Consider the following 20,978-nt stretch of genomic DNA (forward strand, 5'->3'; position numbering starts at 1 on the left):
TCTCATGAACAGTAAGATAATGACCTGAGCTGAAATCAAGAGCCAGATGCTTAACTGACTGAACCACCCACATTCCCCAGAGAGAGAGAATCTTAAGCAGGCTCCATGCTCAGTGCCTGATGTGGGGCTCAATCCCACGGCCCTGGAATCATGACCTTAGCAGAAACTGAGTCAGCCGTTCAACCAACTGAGCGACCCAGGTGCCCCTTGCTCTTTTTTTTTTTTTTAAATATATGCATTCAATGCTATTCATTGTCCTCTAAACACTCCTTTTGAAGGATTCCCCAAATTTTGATAAGATATGTTTTTATTTTCATTTTGTTCAGTATTTTAAAATACGTTTTGAGATGTTTTACTTTGACCCATGTGTTGTTTAAAGGTGTGCTGTTTAATCTCCATGTGTTTGGGATCTTAAAGTATCTTTATATTATTTATTTCTAGTTTTATCCACTGTGATCTGAAAGCAGACATGGCATTATTTCTATTCTGTTAAATTTGTTGAAGTGTGTTATGGCCCAGAATGTGGTTTATCTTGGGAAATGGGCTATTTGATCTTGGGACAGATGTGTGTTCTGTTGTTAGATAAGGTAGTCTTTAGAAGAATTATCATTATAAAAAAATTTAGTTACTACTGTAATTATTAGAGCTTGGAGTTGAAGCTGCTGGTTGGACAATGAACTTACAAGTGTAGGTAGTATGCTACATGATGGGCAAGTCTTTTGCTAACACTGCAAACATCTCTAACACAGTGAGTTAAGTTTGATAGTAATTCTTGCTACAAATTAAAAAAAATTATATTACTAGTTGTTTCTGATAAGTGGATGTAAGTTTTTTATGTTATTTTTATAATAGAAATATTTTGAAATTAATTAATACTATTTTTTCGTAGATACAACCATGTCATCTAAAAATAATGAGTTTTATTTCACTTTCAAAATTCTTTGAATTTATTTTCTTTACTGCCTTAATGCACTTCCTAGACTTTTCAATAAATTTAGAATGTAGTTCTTCCAATAAATGTTCAAGCAAAAATGAACTATTGGGACTTCATCAAGATAAGAATTTTCTGCACAGTGAAGGGAACAATCAACAAAAACTAAAAGACAACCTTGGGAATGGGAGAAGGTATTTGCAAATGACATATCTGATAAAGGGTTAATATCCAAAAATCTATAAATAACTTATAAAAATCAACACCCAAAAAACAAATAATCCAGTTAAAAAATGGAAAGAAGACGTGAATAAACATTTTCCCAAAGAAGACATACAGATGGCTAACAGACATATGAAAAGATGTTCAACATCACTCATCATTAAGCAAATACAAATCAAACCAGGAAACAACAGATATTGGTGAAGATATCGAGAAAGGGGAACACTCTTACACTGTTGGTAAGAATGCAAACTCATGCAGCCACTTGGGAAAACAGAATGTAAGTTCCTCAACACTTTAAAAATAGAACTACCCAATGGCCCAGCAATTGTACTCTGAGGTATTTACCCAAAAGATACAAAAATACTGGTTCAAAGAGATAGATGCACCTTGATATTTATAGCAGCATTATCAACAATAGCCAAACTATGGAAAGAGCCTAAATGTTCATCAATTGATGAATGAATAAAGAAGAGATGGTATATATACATAATGGACTATTAGTCATCAAAAAGAATGAAATATTGCCATTTGCAATAATGTAGATTGATCTAGACAGTATTATGCTAAATGAAATAAGTCACTCAGAGAAAGACAAATACCTAATGATTTTACTCATATGTGGAATTTAGGAAACAAAATAAATAAACATGGATGCGGGGGGGAGAGGCAAACCCTAAAACAGACTCTTATGTATAAAGAACTGGATGGTTACCAAAGGAGAGGTGGGCAGAGGGATGGGTTAAATGGGTGACGGGTATTAAGGAGTACATCTGTGATGAGCACTGGATGTTGTATGTAAGTGTTGAATCACAAAATTCTACACCTGAAACTAATACTACATGGTATGTTAGCTAACTGGAATTTGAATAAAAATATGAAACTAAAAAAAGAAAAAGGAAGAAAGAAAGAATATTATCCCACACAGGGATTCATTCTTGCCCAGCCCTTTTGTAGGTACTCTTTTATTAAGATAAAACATTTTCTTTTATCCCATTACTAATTTCTAAAGTAGTTCCAACATTTCCTATAGTTGTTGTTTGTGGTGATATTTTTAAGTATGCAGGATTCTCTGTGTTGTCTAATTTTTCCTGTGTCTATCAAAATGATTATATGATCATTGGTTGATGATGATACACTGGTTGGTATTTTGAATGTAGACAAAATTTGCAATTTATTAATAAATCTACTTAGTCATGATGCCTTATTCTATTTCAATATATTACTTTGTAGTTTATTTCAGTATGCTTTCATTTAACGTCTTGTGTATTATTTCCTTTTTAAAGTTTGGAAGAATTCACTGTTGAAGGCATCAGGGTTTGAATGTGTGACTCCATTTACATGATATTCTGGAAAAAGTATAACTATAAAGAAATAAATCAGGGGCGCCTGGGTGGCTCAGTTGGCAGTGTCCAACTCTTCATTTCGGCTCAGGTCGTGATGTCACCATTCCTGAGACTGAGGCCTGCATCAGGCTCTACACTGAGAGCACAGAGCCTGCTTGGGATTCTCTCTCTCCCTCCCTGTACCCCTCCCCCATTGGGCACTCACACTCTCTCTCTCAAAATAAACAAAAATAAGCATTAAAAAAAAAGAAATAAAGCATATTATTCATTGCCAAGGACCAGGAAGCGGGGAGGGGGTGTCGACTACTGGAGATAAGAGTGATTTTGTTGTAACAATGGAAATAGTCTACATGTTGATTGACATAGTGGTTATTTGGCTGTAGAGATTTAGTCAGAACTTTGTGATCTACACTGTATACTTAAAAGCAATGTATTTTACTCTGAAAATTTTCATCACTACGAGTGATTTATAAAATAATGCATTGAGTGATTATTCCTCTGTATTATACTTCAAGTAATGTTAATTTTAAAAAGTATATTCAACATGAAGAGCAGTCATTATATAAAGAAGTGTTTTAGAAATGCTGGATTTGAAGTAAAAAAGAAATGAGGCTTAATCTCAGTTTTGCTTATCAACTATATGATCTCAGGTGGGTCATTTCACCTCCCCCAGCAATCTCAATTGTCAAAGGAAATACCATCTAGCTCTCTTAAAAACACCATTAAATAGTATTTAAAAATATCAGTGACAAAACAGCAGCACAGCAAACGTCCATCAAGCTTAAATGTGGCATGTTGTTTATTATCTTTAATACTTTCTGATCTTGGATAAGAATGTTAAAAACTCCAGGGAGATAACCTTTAAATTTGTCATGGGCTGTCATATAAAAGAAAAAAAAAAACTTTTTTTTGTTTGTTTCAATTAGTTGGATTAAAGTTATAAAATGGAATATTAGTGGTTAATTTAAGAAGAATTTCTAAAGAGTAGTGAAATAAGGCCTTATATCCCTTCATTGTTCTTTCATTCAGGACATATAAGCTATCCACCCAGCACCCAACTTAATTCTATTGCATAAGTAACCCAATCTATGAAAAGCGTGAAGAGAAGGACATTCTTAGATTTTCCTGTCACTGAATGTTTCCACTTCAGAAGCCAATCTAGCCAGTTTCTTACTCTTCTGTCCCTCCTACAACCATGGAATATCACGTAGAGCCGACTTGCATATGGGCCTGAAACCAAGCTTTCAGGGTTTCATTGAATTCTGCTAATTATCCAAGCCTTTTGTTGATTCCAGGTGCCATAAATGACTTCCACCAAGCTTTTCCCTTTTATTTTATAGTGGCAAGTGTTAACGTTGCCCACAACAATAACCTTGTTATGTACTATAGTGAACAAATGTCATTGCTGTCAAGGAAATTACTATTTAGGTTGATTGGAAAATGAGACAACCTGCTTCACGAATTATAATTGATGATAATTTGTCAAGTAAGTGAATCTATTAAAATCAAGATGAATGGAGGTGCCTGGGTGGCTCAGTTGGTTGAGTGGCCAACTTCGGCTCAGGTCATGATTTTGTGGTTTGCAGGTTCGGGCCCCATGTGCTGACAGCTCAGAGCCTGGAGACTGCTTCAGATTCTCGCTCTCTCTCGCTCTCTCTCCCTCTCTCTCAAAAATAAATAAATATTAAAAAATTTAAAAAAAAAAGAAAAATGAATAAAAGGGACTTCCACTTGATCATGATGAAGCTTAAAAAATCAAACTTAACCCCCATGCCTTAAAAAGAGAACAAGACAAAACAAAACAAAATACAAAATATATGAAATAATAATTTTCAGATACCGCACAGCAAGTCATGGAAGATAGTAATCCCTGCAAAAAGAAAAACAAATGTAGTGAGCTCTGCATGTGCCCAGTACGGAAATGTAGGAAGGGCATACCCAAATAGAACCCAACAATCTCCTTGCATGAAAGTGAGAGTGTCTGAATTTGTGGAGGTCAAGTGGTCTAGAATTAATAGAGCAGAAGCCAGGAGGAGAGTTGCACACAAAGAGAGCATAGAACTAAGAGAATTCCTCTCAAGTCTTCACTTGAGTATTAATACGTGTATGTATGTGGGAAAATGCCCTGAAACCAGGAGAGGTATAGAGGAGGATGTGGCTCAGGCCCAGGAATAATTTGTGTTCCAGCCAGAGCAGAAATATCTCCTGAAACAAGGGGCATTGGTAAAGATTTCAGAAGGGAATTCCTTTAGTACTGATGCATAATTCACTCTTTATGAAATGCTATTTTGGAACTGCCTAAGAAAGCTTAGAAACAAGCCTGGAAATAAAGGATCAAATTATACCCAAGTAAGTGCATCACGGAATTATGACTCAAAACACTTAAAGAAATACACACACACACACCCCTCCAACACCAAAAACATAAAATTCTCAGTTGCATTCAATAAAATTAAGAAGCATGAAAAATCAGAAAATATGACTCATGATGAGAAGAAACATCAGTCAATAGAAATAGAACTGGATTTGACACAGATGATGGAATTTCAAATAGGAATGATACAAAAGCTATTATAAATGTATTCTGTATTTTCAAGTAAATAAAGGAAAGCATGAACATGCTAAGGGAAGAAGCAGAAGATATAAAAAGATCCAGATCAAACTATTAGAGATGAAAAATAGAATATCCCAGGTGAAAATACATAGGATCAAGAGGAGATTAGACACTGCACAATATTAGTGAATTTGAAAACATAGAAATGGTATCTACAAAATGGAAAACAGAAAAAAAGACTGAAAAATAAAATACACAGAGAATCAGTGAGATGTAACAAAATATTAAACAATCTAATGTATGTATCTTTAAACTCTCACATAATTGTACAAGTCAGCAGGTTGGAAAGTTGAGGGTTGTTTGCTCTAAAATTATTTCAGTTGAGATGACCCATCTCTGGTCTACACGATCTCTCGTTCTCCAGCGGGATAGCCCAGGCTTGCTCAAAGGTGGCACAGACCCAAGAAAATGAACAGAAATGTGCCATATCTCTTAATGGATTTGGACCAAGATGAGTGCCATTTCAGCTTTGTTGTTTTTTCCAAAGCAAGTCCAAGGTCAGCCCGGATTCAATGAGGTGGGGAAATGGACTCCAGCTTTTGATGGCTTCACATTGCAGGAGATGTTGGCACAACAGGGTAAGAGTGAGGGCATTTTTGTTTACCATCTATCCATCATATATGTTTTAATAATAATCAACAAACCTGTTTTGTTGAGCCACACTTTACAGTCTCAATATTATTCTCCAGCTTCTGTTTTAAACAGTGTTTCAGACATAAAGAAAAGATTTGATCTCATTAATACTTTCATTTTCTAAGAGTTTATTCTGTGAATGCATTTCTACTTTGAGTGATCACACTTCTTTCCACATTTTGTTTCTAATATTTCATTTTCTTATCTACTTAAAGTATAGTTAGATCTGAGATACGTTCTGATTTTTATAACATCTAGTTATATTTTAAACCCAAATTGTGTATCTCTCAAACAACCACGCAGCCAATATTTGATTTGGGCACAATTAGAAGACATTTTACTTTCATTTCTAAGCAAAACCACTTTGAGTATAAGACACTATAGAAGTGAATTGCCTGAATGATGTACAACATTCCAATGCAATGCCGCAGTGAGCTAATAGTTGTGACTCAAATCTCTAAATGTCAAATGCTCTAGGCTTGCTTTGAAAAGCTCCATAGATGCTACCATTCCTGCACTATGCAAAGATAAAATGGAAGAGCCCAGGAATTTCCTATAATTATATAACTCATTCTCTTTATCTAAAAATAAAGTCAGTTAGAAAAAGAGTTTGAATATTCGGAAGAAAATAACACATTTAAAGACTTAATTGGTTCTTTATTAGGAAATTACTTCCAGCGAGTTGGTATAATATTTTTTTTTCATTGAATAATCTAAAATGGAGAAAGCTGACAATCCATGAATAGTGAATAATTTGCCAACGTGGGAGAATTAGGAAAGAGATACTTGAATTATTATTTTACCATCAATTACTTCTTATTTAACTTTAAGATATCTGTGTTCCAAATGTTTCACTCTCATTGCACCTCATGGACTAATGTATCTAGACTCACATTTCCAACTCCCAGGTGCAGAGTGTGGTTGACATTCACTTGTTTAGCTACCCTTTGCCTTTGAACACCCTCTCTCTTTTGTTAATCGTCCAGTTTGTGAATCTTATCTTCCCAAGGCAGAAAACAGAAAACTTGCATTGCCAGGCTCCCATAAAACTGGGATTCATGCATATAACTTCGGATCTACCGCCAGATGAACTAACAAAACAGATTCAGCAGTGAGTAATATGAGAGAATAAATCTTCTAACAAGTGCATTGTAAAATCCATCTGGTTCTTCGAGGGAGACAATAGTGGAGGTTTTGGCTTTTAATTTGTATTATAGGTGCCTAGAAACAGTGACATATGCTGTAATTAGCAAACCTTACGCGTGCTTGGTTGGGCTGCTGGTTAAAGTGCAGGATGCCCAGGTAAATTTGACTTTCGTATAAATAATAAATTCTTACTCTACACATGCCCCGAATATTATATTACTTTTACTTTTCAGAAAAGACGTATCTGTTGTCCATCGGAAATTCAACTTTATTGGGTGCCCTGTATTTTAATTTGCTAAATCTGGCAACATGATTTGGCAAATCCTCATGAAGGATTCATACTCCTTGAGACTCTGTGAGCTTCTTAAAATAACTTTAGAAAATTGCTTTTGGCCACCTAGAGTTTATTTTATTGCCTAGTAAATAAGTTGTGATAACAAAGACTCTTTGATATAGTCTAAAATGAGCCTGAAGAGTTACAGAAATAGAAATACTTTAGGATAAACTTTGCATGTACAACCCACTTGGCATTTCCCGAGGGCAAGCAAAATGCTCTCTTCATCAAGGCAATGGGAATTAACACTTTTCAGTGAGGCTAGCATCATTAAGAAAGGCTGGCATTTCTGTCCTTTGGAAGCCAAAGATACAGTTGGTAGGTGATGCCTTGAAATTGACTTTATGATTTTAATGGAGATGATGAACTTTGAGGGGGCAGAGACCTCTGTCACTGTGCCTCTGGAATGTTCTTGGGTAATTACACCCACCTGGCCACCACCAGCATTGAGCACTGCAAAGTGGGGTAGTTATGTAAATAGGTTTCAGAACCAGGATGGCAACCAGAATGACCCAATCCACAGTGATCCTTGGCTGTGACTAACTTAGCATTTGTACTTGGCACCAAAGGAAATGGAACCTAAAAATGAATCTCTAAGAATTATTTTTATGCAAAGAGATCTAACAGTTTCATTATCAAAGAGTCAGTGATTCACGAGAATTTCTAGGAGGCAATCTGGAAAAGGGAACTTTGAATAAACTCGAGGAAGAAGTCTGGAACATTGTTGCACAAACATTCTGTAAACCTTCCAGCTAGCTTTCTCCAAAAGCATCTGGAACTAGGGTAATTGTGCCCAGAGAAGAGCCAAATGCACAGAATATTCAGTGACTGACACTGATTCTGAACTAACACGCATTTCTGGTTTAACTGAGCACAACTGCAGTCTATAGGTTTTGGGAGGTCAGGTGGTAAATGGAGTTTGGCCCAAAAGTTCCTTAAAATGGCATAATTGGTCTATATTTTCTGTGGTTATATCTCAATTTCTAATGTATGCTTAGAAGAAATATAAGAAATATAATCAGCAATTGACTGTATCCACATTAACTTTTTGACTCATAGGATGGTATAAACAACTATGTAGGAATTTCTGGAGTATCTCTTTTCATATCAAGAGAGTAAACCAAATCAAGATTGCATCCCTGATAAAATATAAATATTGATACCAAATCAAAAACTTCAAAGGTACACTAGCTATAATTCTGTTCATATTCAAACCTTTATAACTCTGGGATTTGGAAAGTTTTGCCAGTTTTTACTACCCAAATTACACAACATAAGTTCATTTAATTGACAGCTAAAACTTCTACTTAGTTATTTCAGACTTTCTAGCACTGGGGGGAAAAAAGATTATTGTGTTGGCTGGGTAATTGATTTTTATTATCAAGTATGTAGACTTTTTGTTAACCCGATCTCGGAAGGAAGATTAGAAATGACCATCAAGTTCCTCTGAGATGACTTTGAGTAACCCCATGTCTTTTGGAAAAGTTAATGGATAGTAAGAGCCCCACAATAAATGTAAAATAATCAGGAACTCCCTTACGAAATTTAGTCTTGAGTAACCCTTCCAGGTAAACAACATTGACCAACTAAGCTACTAGCTAAGAGCAAAATGAACATGCTATATATATTTTAAAAAGTAATCTCAGTATGAACTACAGTCTTTTAATCAGTTGCAGAAGTAAAGAATGTGGTGTCTATCTTATTATCTATCTCTTATTATCTATCTTTCTCTTTCTTCTTTTTTCTTTCTTTCTTTTCTTTCTTTCTTTCTTTCTTTCTTTCTTTCTTTCTTTCTTTCTTTCTAATCTAATTCATCTATCTCTCCTTCCATCTCTCTATCCATCTATCTAAATGTTACATCTACCCCTCTTTAATTCCTCTTCTGCTTTATATACTATCTGTATTGCACAGAGGTTAACTTTATTTTGCCTGTAAGTTAAAAAATATCAAGACTCCGCTTTGACTGGTCTATAGGAGGAGTGGATATTACTCAGAAGTCTTGGACTTGTAGATTTAGTGGCTGAATTGACCTCTTTATAAGAAATGGCTATCACTTTTTATTTATATAAAGAATAGTTGTGTTACATTTGTTAGGGTGTATGTTGTTGTTTGAAAGTTTAAATAGGGAATAAGTGTGCACGTTGTACATATTCATAATGTTTGGCCAATATTAAGACCTGGGCTCTACTGGACATTCGTGATTTGCAGTGGTCTAATGTCAGTAAACAATCTGTCTATATTTGAAAATAATCCTCACTTTGAACTTTGCCCTGCTGAGTTACAAGTCAAGAATTTTTTTTTCCCCCAAATCACTTGCAGTTCAGATGCAACATAGTGATGCATGTTCTGGTAGTCAGATGTACCGAAGATTTGGAGGTGAGTAAAATGAAATGATGGTCATGTGAGAAGTAATAATTGAATTTTTCTAAATGTGCTGATGAACATACCTGATTGTTTGTAGAAGACAGGGACAAAACTTTTGTGTTCACTCTTAAGCATTAGCATTACCAAATCAGAGGGATTAAGGGGTGTCTATAGAGAAACTCAACAGTGACATTGACCATAGACCCTGCCTCTGTAGGCCTTCAGAACCTGAAATGTCCATTAATGTACCTTCTATAAGCAAGTTAGTATCTTCCAACAAATGTCTTTAATACTATTGTGGATTCTGTTGTTTTATATTAAGCCAACTGGTAGATCATCTGTCAATATTCAAATTGGCTTATTCAAAGATGATTATACTAATTTTTTGAAACTAACTTCATCCTCATGAAATTACCAGATGTGTTAATAATGGCAGCACAGTTTGAAGAAACAGGGCTTTGCTTTTCAAATTTTATATCAACTTTATCTTCTTTTCTGTCTTTCCATACCAATTGATACAACTTGAAGATTCCACATGTTTTCTCACAAAAATAAGAGGACCATGTAAGAACTACCTAGGAAAGTGTTTCAAGTTAGACACACCCATAGTTGTAAATTAATACGGGGGTGGGTGGATATAAGAATAACTTACAACATAGATTAAAAAAAAAAACTTCTCTGGTTAAATAATATAATCATTCTAAATTTTGTATTCCAATCTAGAATTTGTTTCCAATACTAATCCTGCCACTTATACATACGCTTGGTCAAATTCTTTAAAAATCTTTGTGAATATCTTCATCTATTCAAAGATAGTGATAATATGAATCTCAGTGTACCTCATATTGTTTCAATAAGAATAATAAAATTTATCACTATATCAGCCAATGAATGCCTAAAACCTAGAAGGAATTTGACAGACTTCTCTTCCCTTTCTCTCCCTTTGCTTTCTCTCCTGTTGCCAACATCCTTCTTCAACATTAGCTCTTTTCTAGAATATTGCACTAGACTTCTTTGCTGGTGGCAGTGGTTTCTTTTCATCATTCATGCTATACTCTCTACAGTTGAAAAAAAATAATCAGTTTAAAATTCAAGTCGTAATCATATTTCTCTTATTTGTGTTCCCCGTTGTCTAATACATAATAATCAAACTTTTTTTTCACAGTTTAATAACCCCCTAAACATGGTCCCATTTAGAATTTCCAGATATTTCTCTCTCTACTTCCTTATCCATACCTTAAACCTAAATTTTTCTCTACCCCCTGTGATTTGTCAATTTCTCAATTGTTTGTCCTTCTTTACCTTCCTTCTTTCCAGGTGCTCTGCAGCTTTGTCTGTCACAGATCTGCCCGCTGTCAGGAAGGCAGGCAGGAAGCCTTTCTTAAATATCCAAACCCAATGATTCCCTATTCTGACTTAGTCTTGCATTGCATTATAGCTATTTCTGATTTTGATTGTCATATCCATTATCTTGCACTTCTACCTTTGCTTCTCATACACACTTTGATGCTAAATTTCTAAAAATCTTAGACTTTCAGAACTGGACAAGATTTTAAAATTAACCAATCCTGTTCAAAAGTAAGCAATCGTTGCAAATTTTATATTTAGACTTGAGTTCAGAACTACTATGTAATCTGAGTACAAAGCCTGTCCCAGCAATTATTCTGGAAAGCATGCCTTTATAAGTGCAAATGAGAACCAACATTCCCTTTAAGATATAAAACGTTAACATCACACTTCGGTCCTGTATTAATTATATAATCAATTCACACTAAAACTTTAATTAAAAAATACAAGATGCATCACTTTTCCTGAGTAGTCAAGCAGTTGGTTTGTTGGGTCCCAGGTGGAGAAATGCAAATTTTCTCTAGTAAATGTCCTCGTAATAAAGGCATAGAAGTTTCTAAAACTAGAAGAAGTTTTACGAATAATTTAGAAGGTAATAAGTAAAACATTTTTATACACATATTAAAACTAACATAAATATAACTTTTTGGTTAAAGATTGAATTTCATTGTACAGGGTGACATTGTACTGGGTGAATTTTCATTGTAAAGGGTGACATTTATTAAACTGCTTTGAAAACAATATTGAAACCAAATAAATTTGATTTTTAAGTTACTCAACTTACTTCTCTTGAAAAGTTAGTTGCGAAATACTTTACTACCTATACCAGTGTATTGAACAGTATAGTGTAAATAGATCCGAAATGTTCATAAAGGTGGTTGTTTTTGGAAATTGTTCCCACTGGTGAATCTTCAGTATACTATAGTATCATACCTATTTGAGGGATTGAGAAGGAATATAATAGTGTTGGCCAGTAATATTTTCTTTTTTTGTTTTTTAACATATTTTAATGTGTATTCATTTTTGAGAGAGAGAGAGAGCAAGTGTGGCAGGTGCAGAGAAAGAGTGAGACACAGAATCCGAAGTAGGCTCCAGGCTCTGAGCTGTCAGCACAGAGCCGGACTCGGGGCTCGAACTCACAAGCCGTGAGATCATGACCTGAGCCGAAGTCAAATATCTAACCGACTGAGCCACCCAGGTGCCCCAGTAATATTTTAAATTTACCTCTAAAACCTAAGTATATGGCTATCTGAGATGCTTTGATTTCAAAAGTTTATTGCATCTATAACCCCCAAGCATTCTCTATGTGCAAGATTTACTTACTCTGCCTGGTCAAAAACAACGCCTGCCAGCGTGTGCTATTATTTTTGACGAGGACGCTAATACAAATGCTTTCATTTGAGTGAGCACCATTTCTGTCCCTGATAAATTCCAAAGCTCCTGGTTATTAGACCCTTTAGAACTTCCCAGGATTCCCATTTTCCAGGCCAAATTGCAAAGAAAACTCATAAAAATGGAAATTCATAAAAGAAATAACATTGCGCTGCCAATGTTCAATGGGGAAAAATTGCTTGGCCAGCAGTCCAAGCGCAGGAAGAAGCATTTACAATATTGTATGTGTACTATCCCCATCAATTTATATTGAGGACAGCTAGAGGGAGAAAAAAAAAATCCAGCCGCTATAGCAGAGATGCAGAAGTCTAAACATTTTTAAAGGACTGAATTGACATCAAAAGTGAATTGAAGGACTTTAGAGCCTTATTTAGCTAATATTTTATGATATTTTAATTAAATTAATGTGGCTCAGGTTTGAAACCTTCCCTAAGGGTCCAAATTGGACACAGATAGCTCATCAAGTTGACACTCTGATTCTTTTTCATTAACGAAAGGCTATATATACACTTTAACTGTCATCTGATACTCCTTCTGGAAAAGTGCAATTAGGAGGGCAAAGTAGCATATTTAGTGCTTAAAGGTCTGCCATGTAAAAGGGTGACTTAATATTTCCTGCCTGACTCTAGCGAACAGATCCAGGACCAATAAATTGCGCTGTGAGGGCAATCATGTTTGGTTTAAAATGGAAGATTTACCCTTGGAATTGCTCATTAGCTAGAATAATGTGCCTTTCAAGGTGATAAGCCCCCTGTCAACAAAAGATGCCTAACGTGTAAAATCTTTATAGTTTTGAATTATGTGGGGGCCACAAAAGTTTTTTAAGGCAAAATTTCAAAGATCTACTCTCTTTTTTGGCAGGGTTAAGCTAAACAAGCGCCGTTTTAATGGATGCCCCAAAACGCCCTGATTTCATAAGCATCAAATATTCTTTTATTTACAGTTTTAAGAAGATGAGTTTTAGGGCAATATTCTTGAATTTATACTGAACAGGGGGATAAAAATTCGGATAATGTTAAGTTAGTTTCATGTAGTAAGCCAATTTATAGTTAGGACAAGAAGGACACCAACATGCTGAAGAAATTGTTTTTATATGTTCAATTCATTGTGGTACTCCAGGTAATCCCAATTGTCTTATAACAACTTGAAACATATATACATATAAAACTCCTACATTTACGGAAAGCAATTTGTCATGTAGATGGGCTGGAAAAAACTAAAAAGAACGATAACAAGGAAATTACTAAAAAGGTTATTATCCTCCCTTGGACTTTAGCATCTTTTGTTTTTTTCTTTTCTTTCTTTCTTTTTTTTTTTTTTTTTTTTTTTTCCAGTAAGAAGTTAATACCTTAGAGCTCAATTTCTCCTTTAACTTGGTGGTTCTTTGATATCCTAGAACTGGATTCCATTTTTATGTGACTCTTCGTAGAGTTGAATGAGATGAGAGAAGGATACATTTGATTTTTCCGTGAACTGGTTTCCATCAAACGAGAATGACCATTGATGCATTTACTAAAAAAACAGAGGAAACTTTGATCAGAAGACCAAAGAAATCGGAAAGATTAAGTGTAGACAGACTTGCCTCTGGAGGCAAAATTCTGACAGAAACAGCAGAATTTTCACACTGCTGAACATACTTCACCCTGATCAAGTTATTCATTTTTGTGTGTTAAAATCAGTAAAGATAGAAAAAGGAAAAGCATGATGTGGTTAGACGTGTTTTTGGTAAATCTCAGTGAAATCAAAGGCAATGATATTGGCCAGTTCATCAGGGAATAAAATGCAAGAAATGGAGGAATTAAGACTCTTTGTGACTTGTTCATATTTCTATTATTTGCAATTATTTCTTCCTTTAAAACTATTTATCGGTGATTTTATGAAACGTAAACTTTAACTTTGTAACTCCACAGTGACACGTTTCACATTAACAAATCAGCCATTGAATTGTTTGTTCAGGACAAACTTAATGAAAAAGGAAGAGAATACCTTTTGGGACAGTCAAATTGTTACAGAGAATATAATATTCATTTATTTATTTATTTGTTTACTTATTTAATAAATACTTCTATAGAATATACTCTGTGCCACACATTTTTAAAAAGGCCTTTACAAAGATAGTGCATCTAATATTCCTAACATCCCTGTGAAGTAGGTATTATTTTTAGTCCCATTTTACAATTGAGAAAATAAAGATACAAAATGGTTAAATAACTTGCTGCTATCCACAGTATAACTGAGGTTATACTAGAGTAACAAACAGCCCTAGGATATTGGGGATTTACAACACCCACGGTGTATTTCTCTCTGTCACAGGTCGGCAGCTTTGGTGTGGCTGAAGTTCTGCTCAATGTGCCTACTGTTTCAGGCTGCAGGAGTAACTTGTATTTGCTGTAGCCCATTCTTGGTACAAGGTAAAACAGCATGATGGCTTGTGGGAGCACGATCGCTGTGGGGGCACAATGGCCTTTAAAATTTCTGCTTTGAGCTAACTGATGTTTGTCATTCAACTGGCCAACCATGTCATACGGCCAAGACCACACCGTGGCTGGTGAATTTCATCCTGCCCAAAGGAAGACAGTGAAATGTACATGATTTGTGAAAAGATATAAGCTTTTCTCATAGATAAGCAGAGGAGAGCATATTTGGAAATGACAACTTTATGTAGCCATCTACCTTCTTGGTCACAGATATTCACTTGCTTCTTTTTTTCCTTTTCATGTGAAGTACATGCAAAACTGTTCCTCAGGGAAGATAGTCTAAAAGCCCCAGTCCATCTCAGCCATGAGCTAAAGACACAAAGTCTTGTAACAGTCTCTACATCAGCTATATTAAGCTATGTTAAGATACTTACAGTTTTAAAAGAAAAAAAAAAAAAAACTAAAATTCATCCCCCAAACACTTAAGGTGCATTGATAAAACACAGATAAAGTTGCAATCATCCCATTCAGAAATAGAAACCTGAGGCGTTTAGCAGCTACTTGTCTATAGAAATTATAAAACCTTGCTTTTGATATGGCCCATAATTTGGGAAATAGGAAGTGTTTCTTGACGAGGCCTTAGTTCCAGTTCATGAGAATACCCTCTGCTTGGTTCTCTGCTCTTGACTTCACTCTCTGAGAAGTGCTTTCTTTAAGACTAAAGGTTATTTCCTCTTAAACTATAGGTTATTATTTAATACCTAAGAGATTTTCTTGAGCTTTTATTCTGCCATGGAGACTTAGCAGCCCAAAGGTTATTTTACATCTCGAGCAGTTTTAATATGTTTTAACTCAGGCTGGTCATTTTTTTTTCTCTTTCAAAGTATAATTCACTCAATGACTTTGCCAGCTTCCTATTTATGTGATTCTCATCTGGATAATTGTCCTAATAATCTGGTCCACATTTTTTTTTTTTGGAGGCATGCTTCTCTAAATTATGATCTAGTTTATTTGCATTTATCGGTCTTCAGGGTGAATGCCACACCCTCAATCTCTTGACTCCAGACGTTTTGCCATCCAAAAGAATTTTAATAGTTAATTAGGAAGGCCACTTGTTTTTTTATTTCTTTTTACTTTTTTAAAAATGTTTTCTTGTTTATTTATTTTTTTTAACAACATCACCAACGGCCATATCTTGTATTTGGTCTTTTCTCATGACTGAAACTTAATTTATCTTTTTCCTATTCCATCTCCCACTTGGCAAGCACTGGAATTTCTGGATCCTCTGCCTTTCCCCTTCTTACAAACCAGTCAACTCTTTTCTAAGTTAGTCTGATTCTTCTAATAGCTTGGCAAATACACCTGATACACCTGATAACAGCCGAGTCTTATCCATAAGACTACTTATTCCAGCCTCTTTAACAAAAACTCATTCAGCACGTTACCTGCCCCAATTGTCATAGGTGGAATTTCCACAAAATATTTTGCCTCTTTCTAACACGGAGCGACTATTTTTCAAATGTTCAGTAACAGTTTTGGCCTTAGTTTCCCCCTAACTGCACAAGCTAGTGTCACAGAGTTTAGGCTTATCTTATGAAAGAAGCATCCCATTTTCAGTACCAACTTTATTAGATATGCTTCATTTACTACTCACCAATCTTCGTGGCTTATAAATATACTGGTGTGTTTCTCACTCACATTGCTTGTTATCAGGTGTGAGTTTCATGAACCTTGGTTTCATATATTTCTTCATTCTGGAACTCGATACAAAAGAACAGGCCTATTTGAGATATGCTATTCTCATGGTGGAGGGAATGTTCCAGAGAGTTAGCAGAAACACAAAATGGCTAGTTAAACTTCCACTTGGAATGGACGTGCATCATTTCTGCCCACGTTTCATTGACAAAAGAAAGTCAAATGGCCACACCTGATGATGGCAACATGAATTACATTCTTCCCACAGGTGTCATAAGTCACATGGCCAAAAGAAGGGTGCATTTTTCTTACAAGGAAGGGGGCATAAAATTTTCAGAGCAAAAATGTAAAGTTTTATGAGAACATACTGTAGGAAGTGTTTTGAGGGCCTGAGTACCAACAGACAATAGCCAGCACTGGATTTTAAAAATTTTGTCTCAAAATTAAGTCTTACCAATACTGATTATTTTGCAGAATGCTTCTGTGAAACTCCGTGTGATTTTGTAATTGGAAAACATTTGGGAAATCAATTTTTCAGTGAGTAGTTTAATGTGTAAGTTCATTTGAGTGAGGTCTTGGTCAAGTGGCAGTCGGTTGAATGAACTGGAAAAGATCACAGAATAGTGTTTGGCTCAAGCCAATTTATTTTATTTTACTGCTTCCATCTCTGGGTTCATAAATATTCATGACATTTGAACATGGAAAGGAAATAGGTTCTGCAGAGCTAGTGTTATAAAGTAAGTACTTCCCGCCATATTTTTTCAAATAAAAACAGACAAAAGATGTGATTGTGTTTAGATTCACACCAGTTATTTCAACAGAAAAAATATATATATAAGCAAAATGTAAGATTACACTGCACTTAAGGTTAAAAAACAAGGAGGGAAGTTATTTGGCTACCGTATCCATTCTGAGTTACTATCACCCAAAATTCAACGTCAAGATTGGGTGAACCTTCTTGGCTTCACTGGGTTAATATGGCAGTTTCCATTTGGTGGGGAAGGGGGGGTGTTCTTCAAGGACTAAGAATAAAGGACTCACTCTTCTTTATTCTGTAGCTAGAGCTTTCTGAAGTAAAGGAGTGCTTAGAATTATCACCTTGGGGTGTTATGCCACAATTAATGAGAAAGACAAAAAGCACAAAGTAGATTACCAAGGAAAGTAGACAGAGAAGGAGGAGATCTAATCAGAATTCAGGATCTGAAGATGTCAAAAGATGCAATTTGAAAGCAGCATGTCAAGATGGGAATGTATCTATTTACGGTGATGGTATGGATCCAATGAAATGGTTATATAATTCAACTAATTGCAGATGACATATTAAGGTACTTAATAAGCCTAGCCTCATATAGTACGTAACTGCTAAAATCTATTCCTATTTTCAGGTCCATCTTAGCATAGGGGGGCTGATATTTAGACTATTTTCATCCATATGGGCTGTTTATGGTTTTTACAGTATTGAAATGTTTTTAAAGTATCCAAATATTTTTATGCTAGTTGGTAATCATTATCCTAAGATCCTTGAGGATCCCTGTTAGGAACTGAATGGTTATGTCTCCCAAAATTCATACATTAAAGCCCTAACCCATAATATGATGGGATTTGGAGGTGGGGTCTTTGGGAGGAACTTAGGTTTAAATGAGATCAAGAGAGTGGGGTCCTCATGATGAGATTAGTTCCCTCTTAAGAAGAGATCAGAGAACTAGTAGTCACTTTTTCCACCAAGTGCAAATACATCAAGAGATGTATCTGCAAATCAAGAAAAGAGCCCTCATTAAGAGCCCAATCTATCAGTACCTGATCATGGACTTCTTATCCTGCAGAACTGTGAGAAATAAATGTTTTCTGTTTAAGGCATTCGGTTCATGATATTTTGCCATAGCGGCTCAAGCTGACTAAAACAACCCCTCACTCCCGGCCTTCTGAATCCCTTTCCTTAGTTTTTCTAGTTAGCAGGATAAAATAACTAAAGAAGGAATGCTTGTCCTGGGGCAGGAGACAGGGGCGTCCAAGCCTCTGCTACAGAGCTGTGACCAAAGTGTTACGTTATCAGTGTCTACAGTTGCCCACCGTCCATGATGATGCACTATGTTATATGCAAGTACCATCCCTCATGTCAAATCATGAGTCAGAATTATTCTCTCTGTCATGCTCACAAAGCACATTATTAAAAACCTATTGGAAGCACCGAGTCCCATGCTTGCATACATTTTAGAAAAGTCTGGCCCCTCGAAGGTAGTTAGTTTTTTGAGGGCGGGAGGCATGATTTAGTTGTCTTTCAGTCCCCTTATGGTTCGTATAGTACTCACCACTTACATGCTTACAAAGTCTTTTCTGATTGAATGGCAGTCCCCAATATTGACAATTAATGACGTTGTTGCTTTTGGCTGCTGGGCTGAGAGGTTGGACGCTGAGCTGAAAGGTTATAGAATGAATGTAAATGGAGTGATGCAAATCATCCTCCCCACCACCACCAAAAAAAAAAAAAAAAAAAAAAAAGAGAGAGAGAGAGAGAGAGAGAATCATCACAAATTGGAAAACAAGCCAAAAAAACATTGATTTTACTTAAATTTTTCAAATAGACTAGAAGGTTGTGTGACGAGTTGGACATCGTCCCTTGAGGAAGTCAAATTGCAGTGATTTGGTCAGAAAAAGAAATTGGTGTACAAGGAGAACCCCCGAATCAAATATTCCATTATTTGGAAAAACATAAAAGGTTCTTACTGCTTATTGAGAGGGAATTATTTTTGAAAAGAAAGAAAAATCTATGTATTATTTTATGAGGCATATTTATCATTCTATACAAGCTTTAAAATCTAACTAAAAATATTAAAAATAAAACCTAGCCAAATGTTAACTTTTATTACTATATTTCCATTACTCCTCATTATAGTGATAATTGGACAATTTATGTATAGTATATAGCTGTGGGTATACAAATTCCACAAATGGTAAAATTAAATATATTAATGCAAAAATGGTATTTTGCTTCTGGAAAATAAGCTTTATCAAGTAATAGGTGCTTTTGTTAATATTAGAATTGAAAAATCAGCAGTCCTTTCTGTAAAGAACTATCCTGGAAAGGTTTGTCAGGCATTTATATGCTGCATATGTTAGTTAGTAATGGTTAGGAAATCATTGTTCTTGGCAGGAAGGGTAGAGGAATATTCGAGATCAGCATATTTGACTATCTTGACATACCCCAAATCTTCTCCATTTTGTCTCTCTCTCTCTCTCTCCCCTCCTTCTCCTTCCTCCCTCTCTCACTGTCTCTTTCTTTCTCTGTAAGAAAAAACAAAGAGAATGATCCCTCCACATAAATGTAAAATACTAACTGAAAAAAATCAAAACAAAGATCCAGAAGAAAATGAATTTAAGTTTTCTGAACTCATACCAATGTACCTAGGGCTTAAAGCATATTAGTGTCCTTATAAATTAATAACAGTGATAATGATCATCATAATAATAGTAAATAATAGTAATGGAAATATTAATAGGAAACATTTAGAGTTTATTAAGCACCTGCACTGTTCTGAAGGTTTATAAATATCACCACATTCTATCCTAACCATAATCCCATCACATAGTCAGCTATAATTATTCTTATCTCTTGTATTTAAAATGTTTTAATGTTTTATTCTTATAGTTTGAGACACAGAAAAACACAGTACATGAGCAGGGGAGGGGCAGAAAGAGAGACAGAGACAGAATCCAAAGCAGGCTTTAGGCTTTGAGCTGTCAGCACAGAGCCCGATGCGGGGCTTGAACCCATAAACTGTGAGATCATGACCTGAGTCTAAATCCAATACTCAACTGACTGAGCCACCCAGGCGCCACAGTATTCTTATTTTGGAGATGAGAACACTGAAGGAGAAAGATTGAGTAATTTGACAAGATCACCCTGCTGACAAGTGGCAGTGCTGTGATTTGAACCCAGTCATTTTTTGCTCTCCAGTCATGTTCTTATTAGCTGTAATGCACTGCTTTTTTTTTTTTTTTCCTTTCCACGAATGTGCTAGGTCTTTTCAGGAGTCACATGACCTTGCTTGCCTATTGAGTTCTCTCACATGGGGATCTGAGCAGCAGCCTGAATTTTTTTTTTTTTTTTTAATTTTAGGTTGCTTTTTAAAAAAAAAAAAATTATTTATTTTGAGAGAAAGAAGGAGAGAGAGAGAGAGAGAGAGAGCCAGCAGGGGGAAGCAAAAAGAGAGAATCCCAAGCTGGCTCCACATTGTCAACACAGAGCGGGAGGTGGGGCGTGAACCCGGGAGCTGTGGGGTCATGACCCTTGCCGAAACCAAGAGTGGGACGCTTAACTGACTGAGCCACCCAGGCGCCCCGCAGCCAGAGTTCTGCTCCAGGTTTTCCATGACTCCTCAGTCTCATTCACTGGACCCTACTAACACCCTCTTGCCAGACTGCACTTTACTGAGTTTCTTGAGCCACATTATAATTTCATTGTTGATTTGTAAGAATTGGTCTTTTCTTCCCTTCGCTCAATTGCAAACTCTTTTAAGAAAAAAAAAGAGTGCTTCTT

The 20,978-nt window shown here is 35.6% G+C and overlaps 1 non-coding gene across 1 annotated transcript; it reads left to right on the forward strand.

Annotated features, from left to right (window-relative positions):
- The first annotated feature begins 630 nt into the window (after window positions 1-630).
- On the forward strand, window positions 631-783 carry LOC132693478 (small nucleolar RNA SNORA62/SNORA6 family). The gene has a single exon (XR_009616845.1). It is a non-coding gene; the product is annotated as a small nucleolar RNA SNORA62/SNORA6 family (small nucleolar RNA).
- Window positions 784-20,978: the final 20,195 nt, after the last annotated feature.

Source organism: Panthera onca, chromosome B1 (assembly GCF_046562875.1).
Source record: "Panthera onca isolate mPanOnc1 chromosome B1, mPanOnc1 haplotype 2, whole genome shotgun sequence".
Classification (NCBI taxonomy): Eukaryota; Metazoa; Chordata; class Mammalia; order Carnivora; family Felidae; genus Panthera; species Panthera onca.